The sequence below is a fragment of the Tachypleus tridentatus genome, chromosome 13, assembly GCF_004210375.1.
Source record: "Tachypleus tridentatus isolate NWPU-2018 chromosome 13, ASM421037v1, whole genome shotgun sequence".
NCBI classification, from domain to species: Eukaryota; Metazoa; Arthropoda; class Merostomata; order Xiphosura; family Limulidae; genus Tachypleus; species Tachypleus tridentatus.
Genome location: NC_134837.1, coordinates 264,940,238 through 264,967,915, shown reverse-complemented (window position 1 = coordinate 264,967,915; position 27,678 = coordinate 264,940,238). Strand labels below are relative to the sequence as shown.

At 27.9% G+C, this 27,678-nt stretch overlaps 2 protein-coding genes and 1 long non-coding RNA gene across 7 annotated transcripts in view; 1 reads left to right on the top strand and 2 right to left on the bottom strand.

Annotated features, from left to right (window-relative positions):
- LOC143239945 (degenerin mec-4-like) overlaps window positions 1-18,470 on the bottom strand; it is a 62,397-nt gene extending 43,927 nt beyond the window's left edge. The window contains exon 1 of the mRNA XM_076481619.1: window positions 18,356-18,470. The gene's annotated coding sequence lies outside the window, so the exon portion shown is untranslated. The remainder of the gene's footprint in view (window positions 1-18,355) is intronic.
- LOC143238277 (uncharacterized) overlaps window positions 1-27,678 on the bottom strand; it is a 341,463-nt gene that overhangs the window by 143,192 nt on the left and 170,593 nt on the right. The window lies entirely within an intron of this gene.
- LOC143238278 (uncharacterized) overlaps window positions 1-27,678 on the top strand; it is a 312,759-nt gene that overhangs the window by 200,506 nt on the left and 84,575 nt on the right. The gene's annotated exons all lie outside the window — the stretch shown is intronic.

The following is a 27,678-nucleotide window of genomic DNA, read 5'->3' as shown; positions in this document are numbered from 1 at the left end:
CAATAAAATCTGTTGTTAAAATAGAAACATTTACTACAGTAATTATCTCTACAATAAAATCTGTTGTTAAAATAGAAACATTTACTACAGTAATTATCTTCTACAATAAAATCTGTTGTTAAAATAGAAACATTTACTACAGTAATTATCTTCTACAATAAAATCTGTTGTTAAAATAGAAACATTTACTACAGTAATTATCTTCTACAATAAAATCTGTTGTTAAAATAGAAACATTTACTACAGTAATTATCTTCTACAATAAAATCTGTTGTTAAAATAGAAACATTTACTACAGTAATTATCTTCTACAATAAAATCTGTTGTTAAAATAGAAACATTTACTACAGTAATTATCTTCTACAATAAAATCTGTTGTTAAAATAGAAACATTTACTACAGTAATTATCTTCTACAATAAAATCTGTTGTTAAAATAGAAACATTTACTACAGTAATTATCTTCTACAATAAAATCTGTTGTTAAAATAGAAACATTTACTACAGTAATTATCTTCTACAATAAAATCTGTTGTTAAAATAGAAACATTTACTACAGTAATTATCTTCTACAATAAAATCTGTTGTTAAAATAGAAACATTTACTACAGTAATTATCTTCTACAATAAAATCTGTTGTTAAAATAGAAACATTTACTACAGTAATTATCTTCTACAATAAAATCTGTTGTTAAAATAGAAACATTTACTACAGTAATTATCTTCTACAATAAAATCTGTTGTTAAAATAGAAACATTTACTACAGTAATTATCTTCTACAATAAAATCTGTTGTTAAAATAGAAACATTTACTACAGTAATTATCTTCTACAATAAAATCTGTTGTTAAAATAGAAACATTTACTACAGTAATTATCTTCTACAATAAAATCTGTTGTTAAAATAGAAACATTTACTACAGTAATTATCTTCTACAATAAAATCTGTTGTTAAAATAGAAACATTTACTACAGTAATTATCTTCTACAATAAAATCTGTTGTTAAAATAGAAACATTTACTACAGTAATTATCTTCTACAATAAAATCTGTTGTTAAAATAGAAACATTTACTACAGTAATTATCTTCTACAATAAAATCTGTTGTTAAAATAGAAACATTTACTACAGTAATTATCTTCTACAATAAAATCTGTTGTTAAAATAGAAACATTTACTACAGTAATTATCTTCTACAATAAAATCTGTTGTTAAAATAGAAACATTTACTACAGTAATTATCTTCTACAATAAAATCTGTTGTTAAAATAGAAACATTTACTACAGTAATTATCTTCTACAATAAAATCTGTTGTTAAAATAGAAACATTTACTACAGTAATTATCTTCTACAATAAAATCTGTTGTTAAAATAGAAACATTTACTACAGTAATTATCTCTACAATAAAATCTGTTGTTAAAATAGAAACATTTACTACAGTAATTATCTCTCTACAATAAAATCTGTTGTTAAAATAGAAACATTTACTACAGTAATTATCTCTACAATAAAATCTGTTGTTAAAATAGAAACATTTACTACAGTAATTATCTCTACAATAAAATCTGTTGTTAAAATAGAAACATTTACTACAGTAATTATCTCTACAATAAAATCTGTTGTTAAAATAGAAACATTTACTACAGTAATTATCTCTACAATAAAATCTGTTGTTAAAATAGAAACATTTACTACAGTAATTATCTTCTACAATAAAATCTGTTGTTAAAATAGAAACATTTACTACAGTAATTATCTTCTACAATAAAATCTGTTGTTAAAATAGAAACATTTACTACAGTAATTATCTTCTACAATAAAATCTGTTGTTAAAATAGAAACATTTACTACAGTAATTATCTTCTACAATAAAATCTGTTGTTAAAATAGAAACATTTACTACAGTAATTATCTCTACAATAAAATCTGTTGTTAAAATAGAAACATTTACTACAGTAATTATCTTCTACAATAAAATCTGTTGTTAAAATAGAAACATTTACTACAGTAATTATCTTCTACAATAAAATCTGTTGTTAAAATAGAAACATTTACTACAGTAATTATCTTCTACAATAAAATCTGTTGTTAAAATAGAAACATTTACTACAGTAATTATCTTCTACAATAAAATCTGTTGTTAAAATAGAAACATTTACTACAGTAATTATCTTCTACAATAAAATCTGTTGTTAAAATAGAAACATTTACTACAGTAATTATCTTCTACAATAAAATCTGTTGTTAAAATAGAAACATTTACTACAGTAATTATCTTCTACAATAAAATCTGTTGTTAAAATAGAAACATTTACTACAGTAATTATCTCTACAATAAAATCTGTTGTTAAAATAGAAACATTTACTACAGTAATTATCTTCTACAATAAAATCTGTTGTTAAAATAGAAACATTTACTACAGTAATTATCTTCTACAATAAAATCTGTTGTTAAAATAGAAACATTTACTACAGTAATTATCTTCTACAATAAAATCTGTTGTTAAAATAGAAACATTTACTACAGTAATTATCTTCTACAATAAAATCTGTTGTTAAAATAGAAACATTTACTACAGTAATTATCTTCTACAATAAAATCTGTTGTTAAAATAGAAACATTTACTACAGTAATTATCTTCTACAATAAAATCTGTTGTTAAAATAGAAACATTTACTACAGTAATTATCTTCTACAATAAAATCTGTTGTTAAAATAGAAACATTTACTACAGTAATTATCTTCTACAATAAAATCTGTTGTTAAAATAGAAACATTTACTACAGTAATTATCTTCTACAATAAAATCTGTTGTTAAAATAGAAACATTTACTACAGTAATTATCTTCTACAATAAAATCTGTTGTTAAAATAGAAACATTTACTACAGTAATTATCTTCTACAATAAAATCTGTTGTTAAAATAGAAACATTTACTACAGTAATTATCTTCTACAATAAAATCTGTTGTTAAAATAGAAACATTTACTACAGTAATTATCTTCTACAATAAAATCTGTTGTTAAAATAGAAACATTTACTACAGTAATTATCTTCTACAATAAAATCTGTTGTTAAAATAGAAACATTTACTACAGTAATTATCTTCTACAATAAAATCTGTTGTTAAAATAGAAACATTTACTACAGTAATTATCTTCTACAATAAAATCTGTTGTTAAAATAGAAACATTTACTACAGTAATTATCTTCTACAATAAAATCTGTTGTTAAAATAGAAACATTTACTACAGTAATTATCTTCTACAATAAAATCTGTTGTTAAAATAGAAACATTTACTACAGTAATTATCTTCTACAATAAAATCTGTTGTTAAAATAGAAACATTTACTACAGTAATTATCTTCTACAATAAAATCTGTTGTTAAAATAGAAACATTTACTACAGTAATTATCTTCTACAATAAAATCTGTTGTTAAAATAGAAACATTTACTACAGTAATTATCTTCTACAATAAAATCTGTTGTTAAAATAGAAACATTTACTACAGTAATTATCTTCTACAATAAAATCTGTTGTTAAAATAGAAACATTTACTACAGTAATTATCTTCTACAATAAAATCTGTTGTTAAAATAGAAACATTTACTACAGTAATTATCTTCTACAATAAAATCTGTTGTTAAAATAGAAACATTTACTACAGTAATTATCTTCTACAATAAAATCTGTTGTTAAAATAGAAACATTTACTACAGTAATTATCTTCTACAATAAAATCTGTTGTTAAAATAGAAACATTTACTACAGTAATTATCTTCTACAATAAAATCTGTTGTTAAAATAGAAACATTTACTACAGTAATTATCTTCTACAATAAAATCTGTTGTTAAAATAGAAACATTTACTACAGTAATTATCTTCTACAATAAAATCTGTTGTTAAAATAGAAACATTTACTACAGTAATTATCTTCTACAATAAAATCTGTTGTTAAAATAGAAACATTTACTACAGTAATTATCTTCTACAATAAAATCTGTTGTTAAAATAGAAACATTTACTACAGTAATTATCTTCTACAATAAAATCTGTTGTTAAAATAGAAACATTTACTACAGTAATTATCTTCTACAATAAAATCTGTTGTTAAAATAGAAACATTTACTACAGTAATTATCTTCTACAATAAAATCTGTTGTTAAAATAGAAACATTTACTACAGTAATTATCTTCTACAATAAAATCTGTTGTTAAAATAGAAACATTTACTACAGTAATTATCTTCTACAATAAAATCTGTTGTTAAAATAGAAACATTTACTACAGTAATTATCTTCTACAATAAAATCTGTTGTTAAAATAGAAACATTTACTACAGTAATTATCTTCTACAATAAAATCTGTTGTTAAAATAGAAACATTTACTACAGTAATTATCTTCTACAATAAAATCTGTTGTTAAAATAGAAACATTTACTACAGTAATTATCTTCTACAATAAAATCTGTTGTTAAAATAGAAACATTTACTACAGTAATTATCTCTACAATAAAATCTGTTGTTAAAATAGAAACATTTACTACAGTAATTATCTTCTACAATAAAATCTGTTGTTAAAATAGAAACATTTACTACAGTAATTATCTTCTACAATAAAATCTGTTGTTAAAATAGAAACATTTACTACAGTAATTATCTTCTACAATAAAATCTGTTGTTAAAATAGAAACATTTACTACAGTAATTATCTTCTACAATAAAATCTGTTGTTAAAATAGAAACATTTACTACAGTAATTATCTTCTACAATAAAATCTGTTGTTAAAATAGAAACATTTACTACAGTAATTATCTTCTACAATAAAATCTGTTGTTAAAATAGAAACATTTACTACAGTAATTATCTTCTACAATAAAATCTGTTGTTAAAATAGAAACATTTACTACAGTAATTATCTTCTACAATAAAATCTGTTGTTAAAATAGAAACATTTACTACAGTAATTATCTTCTACAATAAAATCTGTTGTTAAAATAGAAACATTTACTACAGTAATTATCTTCTACAATAAAATCTGTTGTTAAAATAGAAACATTTACTACAGTAATTATCTTCTACAATAAAATCTGTTGTTAAAATAGAAACATTTACTACAGTAATTATCTTCTACAATAAAATCTGTTGTTAAAATAGAAACATTTACTACAGTAATTATCTTCTACAATAAAATCTGTTGTTAAAATAGAAACATTTACTACAGTAATTATCTTCTACAATAAAATCTGTTGTTAAAATAGAAACATTTACTACAGTAATTATCTTCTACAATAAAATCTGTTGTTAAAATAGAAACATTTACTACAGTAATTATCTTCTACAATAAAATCTGTTGTTAAAATAGAAACATTTACTACAGTAATTATCTTCTACAATAAAATCTGTTGTTAAAATAGAAACATTTACTACAGTAATTATCTTCTACAATAAAATCTGTTGTTAAAATAGAAACATTTACTACAGTAATTATCTTCTACAATAAAATCTGTTGTTAAAATAGAAACATTTACTACAGTAATTATCTTCTACAATAAAATCTGTTGTTAAAATAGAAACATTTACTACAGTAATTATCTTCTACAATAAAATCTGTTGTTAAAATAGAAACATTTACTACAGTAATTATCTTCTACAATAAAATCTGTTGTTAAAATAGAAACATTTACTACAGTAATTATCTTCTACAATAAAATCTGTTGTTAAAATAGAAACATTTACTACAGTAATTATCTTCTACAATAAAATCTGTTGTTAAAATAGAAACATTTACTACAGTAATTATCTTCTACAATAAAATCTGTTGTTAAAATAGAAACATTTACTACAGTAATTATCTTCTACAATAAAATCTGTTGTTAAAATAGAAACATTTACTACAGTAATTATCTTCTACAATAAAATCTGTTGTTAAAATAGAAACATTTACTACAGTAATTATCTTCTACAATAAAATCTGTTGTTAAAATAGAAACATTTACTACAGTAATTATCTTCTACAATAAAATCTGTTGTTAAAATAGAAACATTTACTACAGTAATTATCTTCTACAATAAAATCTGTTGTTAAAATAGAAACATTTACTACAGTAATTATCTTCTACAATAAAATCTGTTGTTAAAATAGAAACATTTACTACAGTAATTATCTTCTACAATAAAATCTGTTGTTAAAATAGAAACATTTACTACAGTAATTATCTTCTACAATAAAATCTGTTGTTAAAATAGAAACATTTACTACAGTAATTATCTTCTACAATAAAATCTGTTGTTAAAATAGAAACATTTACTACAGTAATTATCTTCTACAATAAAATCTGTTGTTAAAATAGAAACATTTACTACAGTAATTATCTTCTACAATAAAATCTGTTGTTAAAATAGAAACATTTACTACAGTAATTATCTTCTACAATAAAATCTGTTGTTAAAATAGAAACATTTACTACAGTAATTATCTTCTACAATAAAATCTGTTGTTAAAATAGAAACATTTACTACAGTAATTATCTTCTACAATAAAATCTGTTGTTAAAATAGAAACATTTACTACAGTAATTATCTTCTACAATAAAATCTGTTGTTAAAATAGAAACATTTACTACAGTAATTATCTTCTACAATAAAATCTGTTGTTAAAATAGAAACATTTACTACAGTAATTATCTTCTACAATAAAATCTGTTGTTAAAATAGAAACATTTACTACAGTAATTATCTTCTACAATAAAATCTGTTGTTAAAATAGAAACATTTACTACAGTAATTATCTTCTACAATAAAATCTGTTGTTAAAATAGAAACATTTACTACAGTAATTATCTTCTACAATAAAATCTGTTGTTAAAATAGAAACATTTACTACAGTAATTATCTTCTACAATAAAATCTGTTGTTAAAATAGAAACATTTACTACAGTAATTATCTTCTACAATAAAATCTGTTGTTAAAATAGAAACATTTACTACAGTAATTATCTTCTACAATAAAATCTGTTGTTAAAATAGAAACATTTACTACAGTAATTATCTTCTACAATAAAATCTGTTGTTAAAATAGAAACATTTACTACAGTAATTATCTTCTACAATAAAATCTGTTGTTAAAATAGAAACATTTACTACAGTAATTATCTTCTACAATAAAATCTGTTGTTAAAATAGAAACATTTACTACAGTAATTATCTTCTACAATAAAATCTGTTGTTAAAATAGAAACATTTACTACAGTAATTATCTTCTACAATAAAATCTGTTGTTAAAATAGAAACATTTACTACAGTAATTATCTTCTACAATAAAATCTGTTGTTAAAATAGAAACATTTACTACAGTAATTATCTTCTACAATAAAATCTGTTGTTAAAATAGAAACATTTACTACAGTAATTATCTTCTACAATAAAATCTGTTGTTAAAATAGAAACATTTACTACAGTAATTATCTTCTACAATAAAATCTGTTGTTAAAATAGAAACATTTACTACAGTAATTATCTTCTACAATAAAATCTGTTGTTAAAATAGAAACATTTACTACAGTAATTATCTTCTACAATAAAATCTGTTGTTAAAATAGAAACATTTACTACAGTAATTATCTTCTACAATAAAATCTGTTGTTAAAATAGAAACATTTACTACAGTAATTATCTTCTACAATAAAATCTGTTGTTAAAATAGAAACATTTACTACAGTAATTATCTTCTACAATAAAATCTGTTGTTAAAATAGAAACATTTACTACAGTAATTATCTTCTACAATAAAATCTGTTGTTAAAATAGAAACATTTACTACAGTAATTATCTTCTACAATAAAATCTGTTGTTAAAATAGAAACATTTACTACAGTAATTATCTTCTACAATAAAATCTGTTGTTAAAATAGAAACATTTACTACAGTAATTATCTTCTACAATAAAATCTGTTGTTAAAATAGAAACATTTACTACAGTAATTATCTTCTACAATAAAATCTGTTGTTAAAATAGAAACATTTACTACAGTAATTATCTTCTACAATAAAATCTGTTGTTAAAATAGAAACATTTACTACAGTAATTATCTTCTACAATAAAATCTGTTGTTAAAATAGAAACATTTACTACAGTAATTATCTTCTACAATAAAATCTGTTGTTAAAATAGAAACATTTACTACAGTAATTATCTTCTACAATAAAATCTGTTGTTAAAATAGAAACATTTACTACAGTAATTATCTTCTACAATAAAATCTGTTGTTAAAATAGAAACATTTACTACAGTAATTATCTTCTACAATAAAATCTGTTGTTAAAATAGAAACATTTACTACAGTAATTATCTTCTACAATAAAATCTGTTGTTAAAATAGAAACATTTACTACAGTAATTATCTTCTACAATAAAATCTGTTGTTAAAATAGAAACATTTACTACAGTAATTATCTTCTACAATAAAATCTGTTGTTAAAATAGAAACATTTACTCAGTAATTATCTACAATAAAATCTGTTGTTAAAATAGAAACATTTACTACAGTAATTATCTTCTACAATAAAATCTGTTGTTAAAATAGAAACATTTACTACAGTAATTATCTTCTACAATAAAATCTGTTGTTAAAATAGAAACATTTACTACAGTAATTATCTTCTACAATAAAATCTGTTGTTAAAATAGAAACATTTACTACAGTAATTATCTTCTACAATAAAATCTGTTGTTAAAATAGAAACATTTACTACAGTAATTATCTTCTACAATAAAATCTGTTGTTAAAATAGAAACATTTACTACAGTAATTATCTTCTACAATAAAATCTGTTGTTAAAATAGAAACATTTACTACAGTAATTATCTTCTACAATAAAATCTGTTGTTAAAATAGAAACATTTACTACAGTAATTATCTTCTACAATAAAATCTGTTGTTAAAATAGAAACATTTACTACAGTAATTATCTTCTACAATAAAATCTGTTGTTAAAATAGAAACATTTACTACAGTAATTATCTTCTACAATAAAATCTGTTGTTAAAATAGAAACATTTACTACAGTAATTATCTTCTACAATAAAATCTGTTGTTAAAATAGAAACATTTACTACAGTAATTATCTTCTACAATAAAATCTGTTGTTAAAATAGAAACATTTACTACAGTAATTATCTTCTACAATAAAATCTGTTGTTAAAATAGAAACATTTACTACAGTAATTATCTTCTACAATAAAATCTGTTGTTAAAATAGAAACATTTACTACAGTAATTATCTTCTACAATAAAATCTGTTGTTAAAATAGAAACATTTACTACAGTAATTATCTTCTACAATAAAATCTGTTGTTAAAATAGAAACATTTACTACAGTAATTATCTTCTACAATAAAATCTGTTGTTAAAATAGAAACATTTACTACAGTAATTATCTTCTACAATAAAATCTGTTGTTAAAATAGAAACATTTACTACAGTAATTATCTTCTACAATAAAATCTGTTGTTAAAATAGAAACATTTACTACAGTAATTATCTTCTATCTACAATAAAATCTGTTGTTAAAATAGAAACATTTACTACAGTAATTATCTTCTACAATAAAATCTGTTGTTAAAATAGAAACATTTACTACAGTAATTATCTTCTACAATAAAATCTGTTGTTAAAATAGAAACATTTACTACAGTAATTATCTTCTACAATAAAATCTGTTGTTAAAATAGAAACATTTACTACAGTAATTATCTTCTACAATAAAATCTGTTGTTAAAATAGAAACATTTACTACAGTAATTATCTTCTACAATAAAATCTGTTGTTAAAATAGAAACATTTACTACAGTAATTATCTTCTACAATAAAATCTGTTGTTAAAATAGAAACATTTACTACAGTAATTATCTTCTACAATAAAATCTGTTGTTAAAATAGAAACATTTACTACAGTAATTATCTTCTACAATAAAATCTGTTGTTAAAATAGAAACATTTACTACAGTAATTATCTTCTACAATAAAATCTGTTGTTAAAATAGAAACATTTACTACAGTAATTATCTTCTACAATAAAATCTGTTGTTAAAATAGAAACATTTACTACAGTAATTATCTTCTACAATAAAATCTGTTGTTAAAATAGAAACATTTACTACAGTAATTATCTTCTACAATAAAATCTGTTGTTAAAATAGAAACATTTACTACAGTAATTATCTTCTACAATAAAATCTGTTGTTAAAATAGAAACATTTACTACAGTAATTATCTTCTACAATAAAATCTGTTGTTAAAATAGAAACATTTACTACAGTAATTATCTTCTACAATAAAATCTGTTGTTAAAATAGAAACATTTACTACAGTAATTATCTTCTACAATAAAATCTGTTGTTAAAATAGAAACATTTACTACAGTAATTATCTTCTACAATAAAATCTGTTGTTAAAATAGAAACATTTACTACAGTAATTATCTTCTACAATAAAATCTGTTGTTAAAATAGAAACATTTACTACAGTAATTATCTTCTACAATAAAATCTGTTGTTAAAATAGAAACATTTACTACAGTAATTATCTTCTACAATAAAATCTGTTGTTAAAATAGAAACATTTACTACAGTAATTATCTTCTACAATAAAATCTGTTGTTAAAATAGAAACATTTACTACAGTAATTATCTTCTACAATAAAATCTGTTGTTAAAATAGAAACATTTACTACAGTAATTATCTTCTACAATAAAATCTGTTGTTAAAATAGAAACATTTACTACAGTAATTATCTTCTACAATAAAATCTGTTGTTAAAATAGAAACATTTACTACAGTAATTATCTTCTACAATAAAATCTGTTGTTAAAATAGAAACATTTACTACAGTAATTATCTTCTACAATAAAATCTGTTGTTAAAATAGAAACATTTACTACAGTAATTATCTTCTACAATAAAATCTGTTGTTAAAATAGAAACATTTACTACAGTAATTATCTTCTACAATAAAATCTGTTGTTAAAATAGAAACATTTACTACAGTAATTATCTTCTACAATAAAATCTGTTGTTAAAATAGAAACATTTACTACAGTAATTATCTTCTACAATAAAATCTGTTGTTAAAATAGAAACATTTACTACAGTAATTATCTTCTACAATAAAATCTGTTGTTAAAATAGAAACATTTACTACAGTAATTATCTTCTACAATAAAATCTGTTGTTAAAATAGAAACATTTACTACAGTAATTATCTTCTACAATAAAATCTGTTGTTAAAATAGAAACATTTACTACAGTAATTATCTTCTACAATAAAATCTGTTGTTAAAATAGAAACATTTACTACAGTAATTATCTTCTACAATAAAATCTGTTGTTAAAATAGAAACATTTACTACAGTAATTATCTTCTACAATAAAATCTGTTGTTAAAATAGAAACATTTACTACAGTAATTATCTTCTACAATAAAATCTGTTGTTAAAATAGAAACATTTACTACAGTAATTATCTTCTACAATAAAATCTGTTGTTAAAATAGAAACATTTACTACAGTAATTATCTTCTACAATAAAATCTGTTGTTAAAATAGAAACATTTACTACAGTAATTATCTTCTACAATAAAATCTGTTGTTAAAATAGAAACATTTACTACAGTAATTATCTTCTACAATAAAATCTGTTGTTAAAATAGAAACATTTACTACAGTAATTATCTTCTACAATAAAATCTGTTGTTAAAATAGAAACATTTACTACAGTAATTATCTTCTACAATAAAATCTGTTGTTAAAATAGAAACATTTACTACAGTAATTATCTTCTACAATAAAATCTGTTGTTAAAATAGAAACATTTACTACAGTAATTATCTTCTACAATAAAATCTGTTGTTAAAATAGAAACATTTACTACAGTAATTATCTTCTACAATAAAATCTGTTGTTAAAATAGAAACATTTACTACAGTAATTATCTTCTACAATAAAATCTGTTGTTAAAATAGAAACATTTACTACAGTAATTATCTTCTACAATAAAATCTGTTGTTAAAATAGAAACATTTACTACAGTAATTATCTTCTACAATAAAATCTGTTGTTAAAATAGAAACATTTACTACAGTAATTATCTTCTACAATAAAATCTGTTGTTAAAATAGAAACATTTACTACAGTAATTATCTTCTACAATAAAATCTGTTGTTAAAATAGAAACATTTACTACAGTAATTATCTTCTACAATAAAATCTGTTGTTAAAATAGAAACATTTACTACAGTAATTATCTTCTACAATAAAATCTGTTGTTAAAATAGAAACATTTACTACAGTAATTATCTTCTACAATAAAATCTGTTGTTAAAATAGAAACATTTACTACAGTAATTATCTTCTACAATAAAATCTGTTGTTAAAATAGAAACATTTACTACAGTAATTATCTTCTACAATAAAATCTGTTGTTAAAATAGAAACATTTACTACAGTAATTATCTTCTACAATAAAATCTGTTGTTAAAATAGAAACATTTACTACAGTAATTATCTTCTACAATAAAATCTGTTGTTAAAATAGAAACATTTACTACAGTAATTATCTTCTACAATAAAATCTGTTGTTAAAATAGAAACATTTACTACAGTAATTATCTTCTACAATAAAATCTGTTGTTAAAATAGAAACATTTACTACAGTAATTATCTTCTACAATAAAATCTGTTGTTAAAATAGAAACATTTACTACAGTAATTATCTTCTACAATAAAATCTGTTGTTAAAATAGAAACATTTACTACAGTAATTATCTTCTACAATAAAATCTGTTGTTAAAATAGAAACATTTACTACAGTAATTATCTTCTACAATAAAATCTGTTGTTAAAATAGAAACATTTACTACAGTAATTATCTTCTACAATAAAATCTGTTGTTAAAATAGAAACATTTACTACAGTAATTATCTTCTACAATAAAATCTGTTGTTAAAATAGAAACATTTACTACAGTAATTATCTTCTACAATAAAATCTGTTGTTAAAATAGAAACATTTACTACAGTAATTATCTTCTACAATAAAATCTGTTGTTAAAATAGAAACATTTACTACAGTAATTATCTTCTACAATAAAATCTGTTGTTAAAATAGAAACATTTACTGCAGTAATTATCTTCTACAATAAAATCTGTTGTTAAAATAGAAACATTTACTACAGTAATTATCTTCTACAATAAAATCTGTTGTTAAAATAGAAACATTTACTACAGTAATTATCTTCTACAATAAAATCTGTTGTTAAAATAGAAACATTTACTACAGTAATTATCTTCTACAATAAAATCTGTTGTTAAAATAGAAACATTTACTACAGTAATTATCTTCTACAATAAAATCTGTTGTTAAAATAGAAACATTTACTACAGTAATTATCTTCTACAATAAAATCTGTTGTTAAAATAGAAACATTTACTACAGTAATTATCTTCTACAATAAAATCTGTTGTTAAAATAGAAACATTTACTACAGTAATTATCTTCTACAATAAAATCTGTTGTTAAAATAGAAACATTTACTACAGTAATTATCTTCTACAATAAAATCTGTTGTTAAAATAGAAACATTTACTACAGTAATTATCTTCTACAATAAAATCTGTTGTTAAAATAGAAACATTTACTACAGTAATTATCTTCTACAATAAAATCTGTTGTTAAAATAGAAACATTTACTACAGTAATTATCTTCTACAATAAAATCTGTTGTTAAAATAGAAACATTTACTACAGTAATTATCTTCTACAATAAAATCTGTTGTTAAAATAGAAACATTTACTACAGTAATTATCTTCTACAATAAAATCTGTTGTTAAAATAGAAACATTTACTACAGTAATTATCTTCTACAATAAAATCTGTTGTTAAAATAGAAACATTTACTACAGTAATTATCTTCTACAATAAAATCTGTTGTTAAAATAGAAACATTTACTACAGTAATTATCTTCTACAATAAAATCTGTTGTTAAAATAGAAACATTTACTACAGTAATTATCTTCTACAATAAAATCTGTTGTTAAAATAGAAACATTTACTACAGTAATTATCTTCTACAATAAAATCTGTTGTTAAAATAGAAACATTTACTACAGTAATTATCTTCTACAATAAAATCTGTTGTTAAAATAGAAACATTTACTACAGTAATTATCTTCTACAATAAAATCTGTTGTTAAAATAGAAACATTTACTACAGTAATTATCTTCTACAATAAAATCTGTTGTTAAAATAGAAACATTTACTACAGTAATTATCTTCTACAATAAAATCTGTTGTTAAAATAGAAACAATTATAACACTAATTATCTTCTACAATAAAATCTGTTGTTAAAATAGAAACAATTATAACACTAATTATCTTCTACAATAAAATCTGTTGTTAAAATAGAAACATTTACTACAGTAATTATCTTCTACAATAAAATCTGTTGTTAAAATAGAAATATTTACTACAGTAATTATCTTCTACAATAAAATCTGTTGTTAAAATAGAAATATTTACTGAAGTTGTTAAAAAAAAATGAAATTAAAGAAGCTGTTCTAAACCTAACTCTTTCCAGTACGTATGGCTAGTTTATTAAAACATAAAGAAAGAAGAAAAAGTGTTTGTTAACATCAAACAAATCCTAGTTCAATACATATGTTTAGATGAAAATAGAACTACATAGAAACATGTTGGAAGTGTAATACATACGTATATATCCAAGTGAATACCATATGACGTATGTCTAATACGAATTGGAAATCTGATTTGTTGCCCACTAGGCCACGCCAGATCAATTTATTTGTTTTATACTGATATATGATACGGAATTTTGAATTTTATATAAGTTGGATTGGCGACCACTTTAATTTTGCAATACACATGACTAGGGACATTTTGTTTGATGTATTATTTAAGTAATCGGTTGATTATTCACTGAAACTGTGAAAAAAGTGTATGTAATACATGATGTATTGGTGTATTTACCAAAGAGTACGTATAAGGCTTCTCAGGTGTGACCACATGTTATGTACACTGTGTGGTAGATCTTATTATATAACATTACTCAGAAATACTGTTTTACATTTGGTTTATAATTATAAATCTAAACGTAAGAGCAATATATATATATTTATTTATTTAGTATCAGAGGTTAAACGTACTTTATAACGATAATGGTGGCTAGGTTTACTGAAGTTAGAGGAACCTGTTTCGTGCCTTCAGTTATTTATAACAATAATAGTGACTAGGTTTACTGAGGTAAGAGAAACCTGTTTCGTGCCTTCAGTTATTTGTAAAAATAATGGTGGCTAGGTTTACTGAGGTAAGAGAAACCTGTTTCGTGCCTTCAGTTATTTGTAAAAATAACGGTGGCTAGGTTTACTGAGGTTAGAGGAATGTTTCGTGCCTTCAGTTATTTCGGATTAACTATTTCATTTAAAATTGTTTGATATTTCTGTTATAAAGAAATGAACAGAATGAGAGGCGAGAATGTTGAAAATTTATGGTTTGTGGATGGCATAGCTCAGCGCCCTCTACAATTTTACTGTATCTTATATAAATCTAATCTATTAGATGCGTTTCTTAAACATAAACAGCATGTGAAATAATCCTAAAATACATTTTGTGATTTATGTATTATACATAACGGTTCAAATACACGACGATGGCCTGTAAATACTAAAACTAGACCCTAAACTAATGACCCATAATTCAATATCAAAGCAACATACATACATAGGCTAGCATTAATACTTTGGCCAAGTATAAAATGTGGATAACTTGATCTAACTTGGATTATGCAACGTCACAAAATTAAAACTATAATTTAGAATGTATTGATTCCCAGTTGGGTGCCCTCGCTATGAACGACACTTTTGGTCATAATCCAAATATCACCTCACGAAATTCGGCCAGAGAAGAAAACATAGATTATTTTAAATACTTATACAATGCTAACAACACAAAACAATCAACATTAAACAAAGTGCAGACAGAGTAACTTTTCTATCTGAAGAAAATTACAATGAATGGTCTTGTGGTGTCTTGAATATATGTACAAATAACGTTTTTAGAAAGAACTTAACTCAGGAGAATAACCCACGCAATGCGCCAGACTTAGAACTTTTTGATCTGTTTCTTACGGGTTTTTTAACGTTACGCCAACATCGTGGACATAAGAGAGGAGAAGCATAATAGAAAAAAACATAGAAATATAATAGAAAACTACATTATTTTTAGCTTTATACCGAGAGTTCGAAACAGGAGTTCCCCAACTGTGGGGTCGTAACAAGTTTATTCAACAAGAACAGGTTCTCTGTATCTGTAAATTAAAACCCATTTTAAAACCCCTTCTGTACATGTCCATTGAGTTACACTCCAAATTTAAATAAATCACTTTAATATGAACTTATTTTAATGAAGTACTATTATCAAGTAAGTTATAACACTAGTAACTGATTCATCGTGAGAAAACCGGAGTTTAATAATGATGACGTTTAACAAAACATTTTATTTATAAGATTTTAACGTTTCGGAACAACTTATTCCATGATTAGAGAAAACTGACAGTTGTGTTACAGTGATGTTTGCTACCATGATTATAATACTATATAACATAATCATAAGTTTATTTAGTTATTAGGAAAAGAGAAAATGGATAAATAAAACATTGTATGTATATATTACACTGTGGCTGAGTTACGTGTGAAAATTTAAGAATAATTTTAAGTCTAAAGAACTTTGTGAATCATTAAGGGTCAGGCGGTCTTTAGATATGAATAGACTTATTTAATGTAAAGGTTAAGGTCTGAAGATCCTATGGTGATGATAGATAAACTGTTAAATGAAATATTGCGACCTGTGTTTTCAGAATGTGTACGAATGGTTGAGTGGCTGGGTTTAAGTAGTGGATGGTTGGTTCTGTTATATACTCCTAAATGTCCACAGACACTAGTTTTTAAGTGGCGTTTAGTTTTGCCAATGTACGTGATCTTACAGTCGCTACTCGTTCATTTATACATGAACCTTGAATGTATAGGTTTAGGTACTTGATCTTTGTACTGAAATAGGTGTTTGATACGGAGGCTAGGTCTGTATAGTATTGTACTGAAATAAGTGTTTGATACGGAGGTTAGGTCTGTATATTATTGTACTGAAATAGATGTTTGATACGGAGGTTAGTTCTGTATTTTATTCTAAACTGAATTTGAGGGTAGAAGGTTGTGTCAGAGACGATAGTTTGTTTTTTTTTAATTAAAGGAAGGGAGATGATAAGGGAACCTTTGGGGACGGTGTGAAGATTGGCTGATGCTTGAAATTTGTTGTTTGGGAAACTTCGTATAATATTCTTTATAAAATTAATCGGATAACCGTTGTTTAAGATGTATTTATGTACAAGACAATTTGTTCGTGTGAAATAAAATAATTATAAGAAATTATCTTTAACAATGACGTAATTTTTGTTTCTTAATTTTAGAAGGAAAGATTTGAAACAGATTTAAAACTGCACATTTCGCTTTCACGTGATCCGCTTGCTGTTACAAGTATAAACTTTACGAGCCGTTACGTATGATACTGTAATAAGAGAACAAGAACTGCTGGCATACAAGGTTAAATTGAGGTTCCACCTGTCTTTCAGTAGCGTATGGAAACTTTTCAATAATTTCTAAATGAGTTTTGGATTCAAATATTTCTAAACTTATGGTAGGTCGTGCACACATGCAAAGTGAAATAAAGCTATGTTTTTAAATGACAGTTTGAAGTTGAATAACATGCTTACAACCAATAAAGAGGAAAGATTTCTCACTATTCAGTTAGAGCCTAAAAATCGTTCTACCGATGTATGAATTTGAATCATGTGATAGAAAACAAAGCTTATTCCACTGTTCTCTTAAAGCGTACCTTATGTTCAACAAGTGTTTCTCTTCGTATGTATACTAGTTGCTAAACTGTTAGATTGCATTTATATTTATATTTTGATTATATATTTATTATTCTCCAGCATAAAAAATTATTCGGAAAGAACTTCTTATGTTTCTCTTCTAATTTATTACGTTTTAACAAGCAAAGATGCTACATGTTCAAAACAGAAAAAAACAAAACAAAAATACTCTTAATAAAGAGGAGAAGGTGTCACATTTAACATATATCATCCTACAGTATTTCACCCTTGGTATAAAGTGGAGTATCAACTTACGGTACTTCTCCCATGGTATAAACTGAGGTATTAACCTATGGTACTTTGCCTTTACTATAAAGTATAAACTGAGGTATCAACTTACGGTACCTCGCTCTTAGTATAAAGTAGACCTGCAGGGCTTGAAAGTCTGTTACAAAATGACTTTAATTTTACAGCATAAGATACGCACCGGTATATGAATGTCTCACGTGCAGATGGCTCTTATTACGTTAATACACGTAATATCATTATATTAATGTTTTGTGTTTCCTGTGATGCTTGGGACTCCCTGATAGGTATACGTTAATAGATTTCAAGTGAAATCCGGTGCAACATACAGTACACACACACACCCGTAGCTCAGCCGTAAGCTTCAGGTCTCATATTGCTAAAATTTAGGGCTTTATCACCAGAACGGCACATCAAAAACAACCAATCGTGAGGCTTCGTGTTTCACAACAAACAAAACGGGCGATCGTTTCAATTATTATAATAATCTATAAAATGAAACACTACGTTGTTGGCACTCTAATGAAAGTAAAACACATACATTTATCACAAAACTCTCTTAACTCAACGTTGAATACAATAGAAATGGTTGTTGTTACGCGAAATGATCGACGTTACGCTTCTGTTTATAAGAACAAATCCATTCTACAATAAAATGCGTTAGTAACTTTCTTCTTCTCTGTTCTTTAAATTAATCATAACATCATTTCTTTGATACTTTTTGACAGAGATTAATTGTTCACTTAACAATCTCCTGAAAAGAACGTAATCCGAAACGATCAAAACAATACAAATGTTGTTACTATGCAGTTTTTCTTCTTTTTCAACGCGCAGTAAAACAAATTTTCCTTAAACCTATATTTTCCACTACCTTATATTAATATTATTTACTTAATAGTCTGCATGAACGAGGCACTTCCTTTCTCAGTGGTGGCCGGGCAGGTGGATAAGGCACTCGACTCGCAATCTGAGAGTATCGAGTTCAAATTCCTGTCACTCAAACATGCTCGCCCATTTATCTGTAGGGGCGTTATAAACTCACGGTCAGTGTAGCTGTTCGTTGGTGAAAGAGTAATCGAAGAGTTGGCGATGGGTGCGATGACTAGCTGCCTTCTCTCCAGTCTTACTCTGCTAAATTAGCGCAGATAGTCCTCGTGTAATTTTTCGAGAAATTCCAAAACAAATTTATGACTAAAGTAAGACCTCGATCCCCAAAGATCCCTTGGTGTGCTAATTTAGCGTGTGCTATCTCATAGTAAAGCCACATCTGGCTATCTGCTGACTCCACTGACAAGAATCGAACCGCTGATTGTAGCGTTGTAAATCCGTAATTTTACCGCTCTACCAGCAGAGGACGTTAATTTACCGTTTGTAAAGTTCACCTGAATGTTGCCCCCACCCTGTTATATCTGCAGACTTGTACTACTAGAAACAGGGTTTTAATATCAGTGATGACGAGGAAACCAACTTGTAAAGAAAAATATATACCTAAAGACGACTGGTTTAGTCGAAACGTTGTTCGCTCCTCTACTTAAAAAATTTCTCAAACCAAACGAGCCGTTTTTACACATATATATAGTGTTTCAATATCCGTAGTGAGGAAAGCACAGAAAGACCATTGTGTAGCTTTGTGCTTAATAACAACAACAACAAGTGAATATTTAGTTTCACTGAGAAAGGATTGGTTTTGGTTTGGTTTGAATTTCGCGCAAAGCTACTGGAGGACTACCTGCGCTCGCCATCCCTACTTTAACAGTGTAAGATTGGAGGGAAGGCAACTAGTCACCACCCCCGCTAACTCTTGGGATACTCTTTTACCAACGAATAGTAGGATTTACCTTGAGTTTATAACGCCCCCACAGATGAATGGGCGAGTATGTTTGAATGACAGGAATCAGAACTCGAGACTCTCAGACTGCGACACGAGCGTCCTAAACACCTGATCATTCAGAAGTGTGTGTAACTGACAGTTGTAAAGTGAAACGTTGAATATCCAGTTAAAACAAACTTAGTTCAAAAAGACTGTCACACCAAAAATGCTCGCCCTTTCAACCGTGGGAGCGTTATTATTTAATCCCACATTTCGTTGGTAAAAGAGTAGCTCAAGAGCTAGCGGTGGGTGGTTATGACTAGCTGCCTTCCCTCTGGCCTTACACTCTTAAATTAATTACGGCTAGCGCAGATAGCCCTCATGTAGCTTTAAGTGAATTTCAGAAACAAACAATAAGATTTTTTGCTTCCATTATTAAAATGTTTAAATATACATCACAGAAATTATCTAAAAATCTAATTTTGAATATTTCGCGCTGATATGAACTAGTCTGACAGGGTGATTTTTTTATTCACTTGGTTTCAGACAATCAACAGTGAGAAGCAAATTCCAACTTAAGCATCTAAAAAGTAATGTTAACGTAAGTAATAACTTCTTGGTTTATGTTTTGCTGTCAACTTACTGTAAAGCTAAGTTGATTTAGATTTAGTTTCTATGAATTATCTTGGTAAGTTCTACAGTGATGGTCAAACGTTATTTAAAATAAATAAAATTTTGTCGTTTTATTATGAGAATTAGTTTGTTTTGAATTCCGCACCGAGCTACTCCAGGGCTATCTGCGCTAGCCATCCCTAATTTAGCAGTATAAGACCAGAGGGAACGCAGCTAGTCATCACTACTCACTGCTAACTCTTGGGCTACTCATTTACCAACGAATAGTGGGATTGAACGTCACAGTATAACGCTCCCAAAACTGAAAAGGCGAGCATGTTTGGTGTAACGGGGATTCGAACCCATCACCCTCGGATTCAAGTCGAGTGCCTTAACTACCAGACCATACCGGGCTTATTATGAGGATACATTGACCATCTGTGAGAAATCACAGTAAAAATATAGTTAATATTATTTTACCTACTTATGATTAACTTAATAAAGCACAACCAGTATAATGTCCGTTATTTACCTATATATATATATATATATATAAATTATATTTTACGTAACGATTAACTTCATTGAGTAGAAATTATAAATAATTCTTAAAAACAGGGTAAAATGAAAAAAAAAAAATAATATTTTATCACACAATAAAACTAAAAGTATTTAACATATAATATGAAAATATGCTAATTTGTTATCTTGTTTATGGATCTTTATGTAGTTGAGCACAGAACTATTCAATGGGGTATCTGTATTATGCGTACCATGTGTGTTAAAACCTGGTTTTAGATATATAAGCCTTCTGACTTACCAGTGAGACAGTGGGGGCTTTATTATTACTATTACAGTATAAAACTTGACAATTTGTGACATCCTTAATTAAAATAAGAACCTTGGTCCCGCTCCTGTTGGTTAATAAATTTGTTTTGATTTCAGTCATGGATCTTGCATAAGAAAATATTCCAATGTTTAAATAAATTAATATGTTCGTATTACATCTCAGTCTAACTAAAATAACCTTAAAATTTGAATAAGGTTTGTCATATCTATCAGGAATTTGGTTAAGGCCTAGCATCCAACCTTCTGATCTCCATTTTCTCTGGTCAACCAGAACTTCTCAATACTGAGGAAGTTACTCTCGATTCAAAGGCTCTTTGAAGGTTGTCGGTGGTAATGTAACAGCCATGATTAACCATTTAGACAGGACCTCACGAGAGAACAGATCAGCTGTTCTCAGCCATTTCTGGCTTCTCAAGACTAGGTACAGACAACAAGATTTTCTTAACCTGGTGTCTGATCAGCAAGACGGTGGCGACTCTCTCAGGACAGTAAGTGACGTCTTCAGCTACACAATAAACCATTTTTCTCTGTCCACAGAGGAGAATTGAATCCCGGTTTAGAGAGCTGTAAATTGATAAACGTATTACTGATCCACTGAGATATTGTTTAGCTTTGAAATTCAACTGATTTCACTTATAATTCAACAGCTTTCTTAGTCCTTTCCAATATATCAACACGACCAAAGTAACCAGAACGATCTATACAGATGAGCTCATAACGAGATTTCCATTTCAGTTGCTAAAGTAACATTACTCGATCCTTGTTTTATATTTTAAAGATATAGATGTCATTGATTTTTTCCACATATCCTATGTGTTGCTAATTCCTATTAGGGTGTTAATAGAAACGTCCTTTTAAGGTTATTAGTAACAGTAAACTCTAAAAGCACTTAAGAGAGGAAACGTGAGTAAAATGAAATTTCGGTAGGATATTTACTTCTTTAGTTTGTTTTGAATTTCGCACAAACCTACAAGAGGGCTATTTGCATTAACCGTCCCCAATTTAGCAGCGTGAGAATAGAGGGAAAGCAGCTAGCCATCATTACCCACCGCCAAATCTTGGGCTACTCTTTTATTAATGAATAGTGGCATTGGCCGTCACATTATAACGCTCCGACGGCTGTAAAGGTGAGAACTTTCGGTGGAATGTGGATTAGAACACGAAATCCTCAAAGTGCGAGTCACACGCTCTAACCATCTGGTTATGCCGGGCTGGACAATCACTTGCCAACAATCATTCAGTCCTGGAACACCACCTACCTATTTCTCTCTTAACTATTCTTTGCAGTTTCTCATTGCCTGGTAGAAATAGAGATTCGTATCCTGTCGTCGTACACAGTCGTTTATATCATGTGTGAATTATCAAAATACAAATTAGACACTTCTAGTTAGCCACGGTGGGCGTTACCCTAATGTAGCTAACAGAAAACAAAACTTTAGTTTGGTGTCTTCAAAGCGTGTCCACCTGGTGTTGTATTAAAGAACAAGACATATAAAATGCGTTAGATTGATTATAAATGACGTTACATAACCACATAACAATCTGTACGAAAGTATTGATGATGTGTAGTTGTTGTTACATGTAACTTATAAATGTTTTAGAACTGACAATAAGGTACTAATGACGTACGTTAGTTGTCGTTACATGTCAGTTATAAAAGTGAATTTGTGGCACAAGGCATCAGTTGTATAGATTAGCTGTTGTTACACGTTAGTGTGTGACACAATGCACCAATGGTGTAAATTAGCTGTCGTTACACATTATATTTTCACACAAGGCACCAATAGTATAGATTAGGTGTCGTTACATGTCAGTGTGTGACACAAGGCACCAGTATTATAGATTAACTGTCGTTACATGTCAGTTTGTGACACAAGGCACCAGTGGTGCTATATTTAATTGTTAGCCGAAGGTTTTTGGACATTTGTTTATTAAAACTCTCGTAAAATGTGGTCTACTTTATTTAATGAGTGAAAAACTTTTCAAGTTACCCTTAAAAAAAAGTTATCCTTTGAGGCATTATAGGATACCTCTGGAAGGTAAGCTTTGAGCTGCAAAGGTGTTGTTTATCTGGGAATCAATAATCATATTAACGGGGAAGGGGACAACTCTATGACAGTAAAGTTCGGGGGTCATTGTCAGCGTTAGGCATATCACAGATAGCCAGTTACACACTTTTGCGCTGAACAACAAACATTCTAACACATTCATTTCCCTTTTATGGTTTCTTTGATTCTCTATTAATAAATGTGTATTTTGATAAATATGATAATATGTGTGTGTGTTTACAGTAACGGTAAAGAACATAAACATAACAAAACTAGTTAGTTTTTTACTAGTTCTTAGAGAGGGTTTGACTTTAACTCGCTTTCTGAAGTTTTAAAACAATGTTGGTTTGGGTACAAATTTAAAAATAGTTTTCATCTGCAAATCTTGATCAAAAGGTTTGTGAAAACTGGTCTTTAAGTCCTCAGTTCCTATACTTAGTTGGCATGTTCCGTCTGAACAATTTATTGGAAATAATAAATGGAACTAGTGTATAATACTCAAGAGAATGTAAAGAGAGAGTAGGCGGGCCTCACCTACTTACAAGCGAAAAAAAAATGTTATTACATGATGAACAAATATCAAATTAACGGACAACTTAATATCATTCAGTTGTTAATAAACATTAATAGATATATATATGTATATATATATATCACAACGTTTTCACCCACATTTAACGAATTCCTTGTTTGTTTCAATTTCGAAACAGTATGTCCCCCTAGTGGTTCATTGGTAAGACTAACTTTGGATTGTAATCGAATAACTGTCTCTAGTGGCTAAGCAGTATGTTTGAAAACTTATACTTCTGAAGTTTATAGTTCGATTATTGCGTCAGGGAGGGGGCGTATCACAAACAACTCATTGGGCATCTTTGCGCTTACGTCAGAACATTTAAAACATGTAAATAGCACGCATTGCTCTCTGTTGGCTAACATGCACATTCATGAAAACGAATGAATATTAGTATACTTTTATATTAGTTTTTAACACTTCAACAACAATATAGTAATTCTGTACGTTATTGTCAATGAATAAAAAGGGCTATTTTAGACATGTTATCACACTCTTAGGTTATACTGGTGAATTAAAACAACTAAGCAGAGGTTCTTAGTGCTAACATGTATTAGTTTACCTTCATTTCCCAGCATGGCCAAGCGTGTTAAGGCGTTCGACCCGTAATCCGAGGGTCGCGGGTTCGCATCCTCGTCGAGCCAAACATGCTCGCCCTTTCAGCCGTAGGGGCGTTATAAAGTGACGATCAATCCCACTATACGTTGGTAAAAGAGTAGCCCAAGAGTTGGCGGCGGGTGGTGATGAGTAGCTGCTTTCCGTCTAGTCTTACGCTTCTTAATTAGGGACGGCTAGCGGAGATAGCCCTCGAGTAGCTTTGCGCGAAATTCAAAAATAAAACAAACAAAACTTATCAATAACCTCAGGAAGCTGGAATATTATTTTCATAACATCCTTTACTGGATCACGTAAATACGAGTTCATCCTGTTAGGCTCTGGTGGTATGTTTGTATTTAAGCACAAAGCTACAAGATGAGCTATCTGTGCTCTGCCCACCACAGGTATCAAAATTTGGATTCTAGCGTTTAATTCTGCAGACATACAGCTGTGCCACTGGGAGAGGCTTTGTTATGGTCTTAAAAGTTACTTGGTCGCAACTGCTTCGATTTTACTATCCTAGTTTGTAGCAACACTGAAGCTAGTTGGTTGTTTCTGAAATTCACCCAAAGCTACAAAAGAGTTGTTTTGAGTTAACGATCGCTAATTATGAAATGACAGACTAGAAAGATTGCGCTTCCCAGTTGGTGATTCTGAAGGTACGACTTAGATAGACCATTGTATGGCTTTCTGTTTAATAGCAAAAAAAACCAAAAATAAACTATGCAACTAAATTTAAGGCACCCATTGTTAACTCTTAGGTTCTTGTGCCAATTTAATAGAAGCTATATATATATAATTTTTAATTTGAAATTGTAAGTATTGAATTAGCGAATAAAATAAAAGTTATAAGTGCGATATTTTTCACAAGAGGGAACTACAATCAGAGTACAAATTAGCTGAGGAACTTTGAGTTTTAATTCATAAATCGCAGATTTCGAATATGTCAAACTTTTCAAAAACTAATATGCTAATAAAATCGAAAACTTTAATTTTTTCTACACCTTGAAGGAACGTACGGCATATTTGATACTCGGTTTCCTAATATAACGCTTATTCTAAACTCCAATTTCCAGTGATATAGCAACAAGTCTGAAAACTTATAACGCTAAAAACTAGCATGCTCGAAATAAACGTTTGCCGAAGGCTGGCTGGAATGTTATTCCAAATGGTGAAGATAGCTTCACAAGGATCATGCACTGTTTGGAATTGACGTTCATTTCTATAGACTTCCCTTGCCATCCACTCCCAAAGATTTTCAATGGGGTTCAGTTTGGGTGAACGCGCTGGATGGTCCAAAAGAATCACGTTATTCGCCATGAAAAAGTCCTTTGTCCTGCAAGCATTGTGGATTGCAGCATTGTCCTGCTGAAAGATCCAGTCATTCCCACACAAGCGAGGGCCTTCAGTCAATTAGGATGCTCTCTCCAACATGCCAGTATAGCCAGCTGCTGTTTGACGCCCCTGTATAACCTGAAGCTCCATTGTTCCACAGAAAAAGAAAGCACCCCAGATCGTGGTGAAACCTTCTCCATTGTGTCGTGTAGAAAATGTCTCCGGTGGGATATTCTTATCGTGCCAGTAACGTTGGAAGCCATCTGGACCACCCAAGTTAGTTGTTTCTTATCAGAGAACAAAACCTTCTTCCACTTGTCTATGTCCCATGTTTGATGCTTCTTAGCAAAGTTTAACCGATCTGTTTCGTGGTGTGTAAGGAGGCGTGGCCTTTAAAGACGTTTACGGTTTTTAAAGCCTTTCTCTCGCAGATACCGTCTTATTATTCTTTAGCTGCATTCTGCGTCCGTAAGAGCCTTAATCTGGTTGGACGATCAGTTGGTGTCTTGCAGGACAACCCGTCGAATCCTCCTGCTCAACGCCGGCGAAATTCTCTTGGGCCGACCACTTGAAATTCTCGTTCTGTATCTCTTAGGGTTTTTTAAGAAATTTACAACAGTAGTTTTACTACGCCCAATCTCACCAGCGATGGCACGTTGAGAGAGACCTTGCTTTTGCAGCTCGACAATTCTGTCATGTTCAAACTCTCTCAACTTTTTAGTCTTTGCCATGTTTTTACCCAAGGAGATGTCAGTGGGAGATGTCGACAACGCTAATGCTTGAACACAAATGACTAAATTTTGTTACGTGTTTACTGATTAACGTTTCGTTTCAGTATGGTCTTACACTTTTGACCAGCTAGTATTTGGGCTAATTCCATAGTGTTCAAAAATTCCCTATTAAATGCTAAAGTTTTTTATTTTTATTTTCCCTTTTATTATTTTCATCTTTCAAAGCTCAACTAAAATAAATGGCTGATTCTAACAACGCAAAATGCATATTTTTCTTTATGTTCATTGGCCTTAAGATTTTGGACAGCAGTGTATATATAGTTTGAGCGGCACATGTATCGAAACCAAATTTTACGAGGTACACACGTACTTCGAAAGTGTAGGTTTGCGATAAACAGATGTTTTCATAACATTTTCTCTGCATTTGTTGCAATTTAAAAATTGAAAAAAACAATCTAAACGGAGCTGTAAAATGTATAAATAATTACGCTAAAACTACATGAGTAAGCAATACTTTGTTACATATTTTAGAATGTCCTTCAATATATTTAAATTTATTTTTATTTCTTTTATATTTAAATGTAAAGTTACACACAAGTCTATCTGAGCTATGCTCATTGCAGGCACTGAAACCCAATCTTTAATGTTTTAAATACCCAAGCACACAGTTTACCCATCAGGAATGGATATGTTAGTTAACAATAACCAACAATAGTATGGTAACCAACGGCTGTATACTCGTTAAAGATAACCAATACTTGTATGATATTTAAAAACGACGAACACTAATATGAGAGATAAAAAAGAAGTAGTGGTTCTTTGCAAACTGATGTTGTTGATAAACCAAATACTATTGTTTAAATCCATCA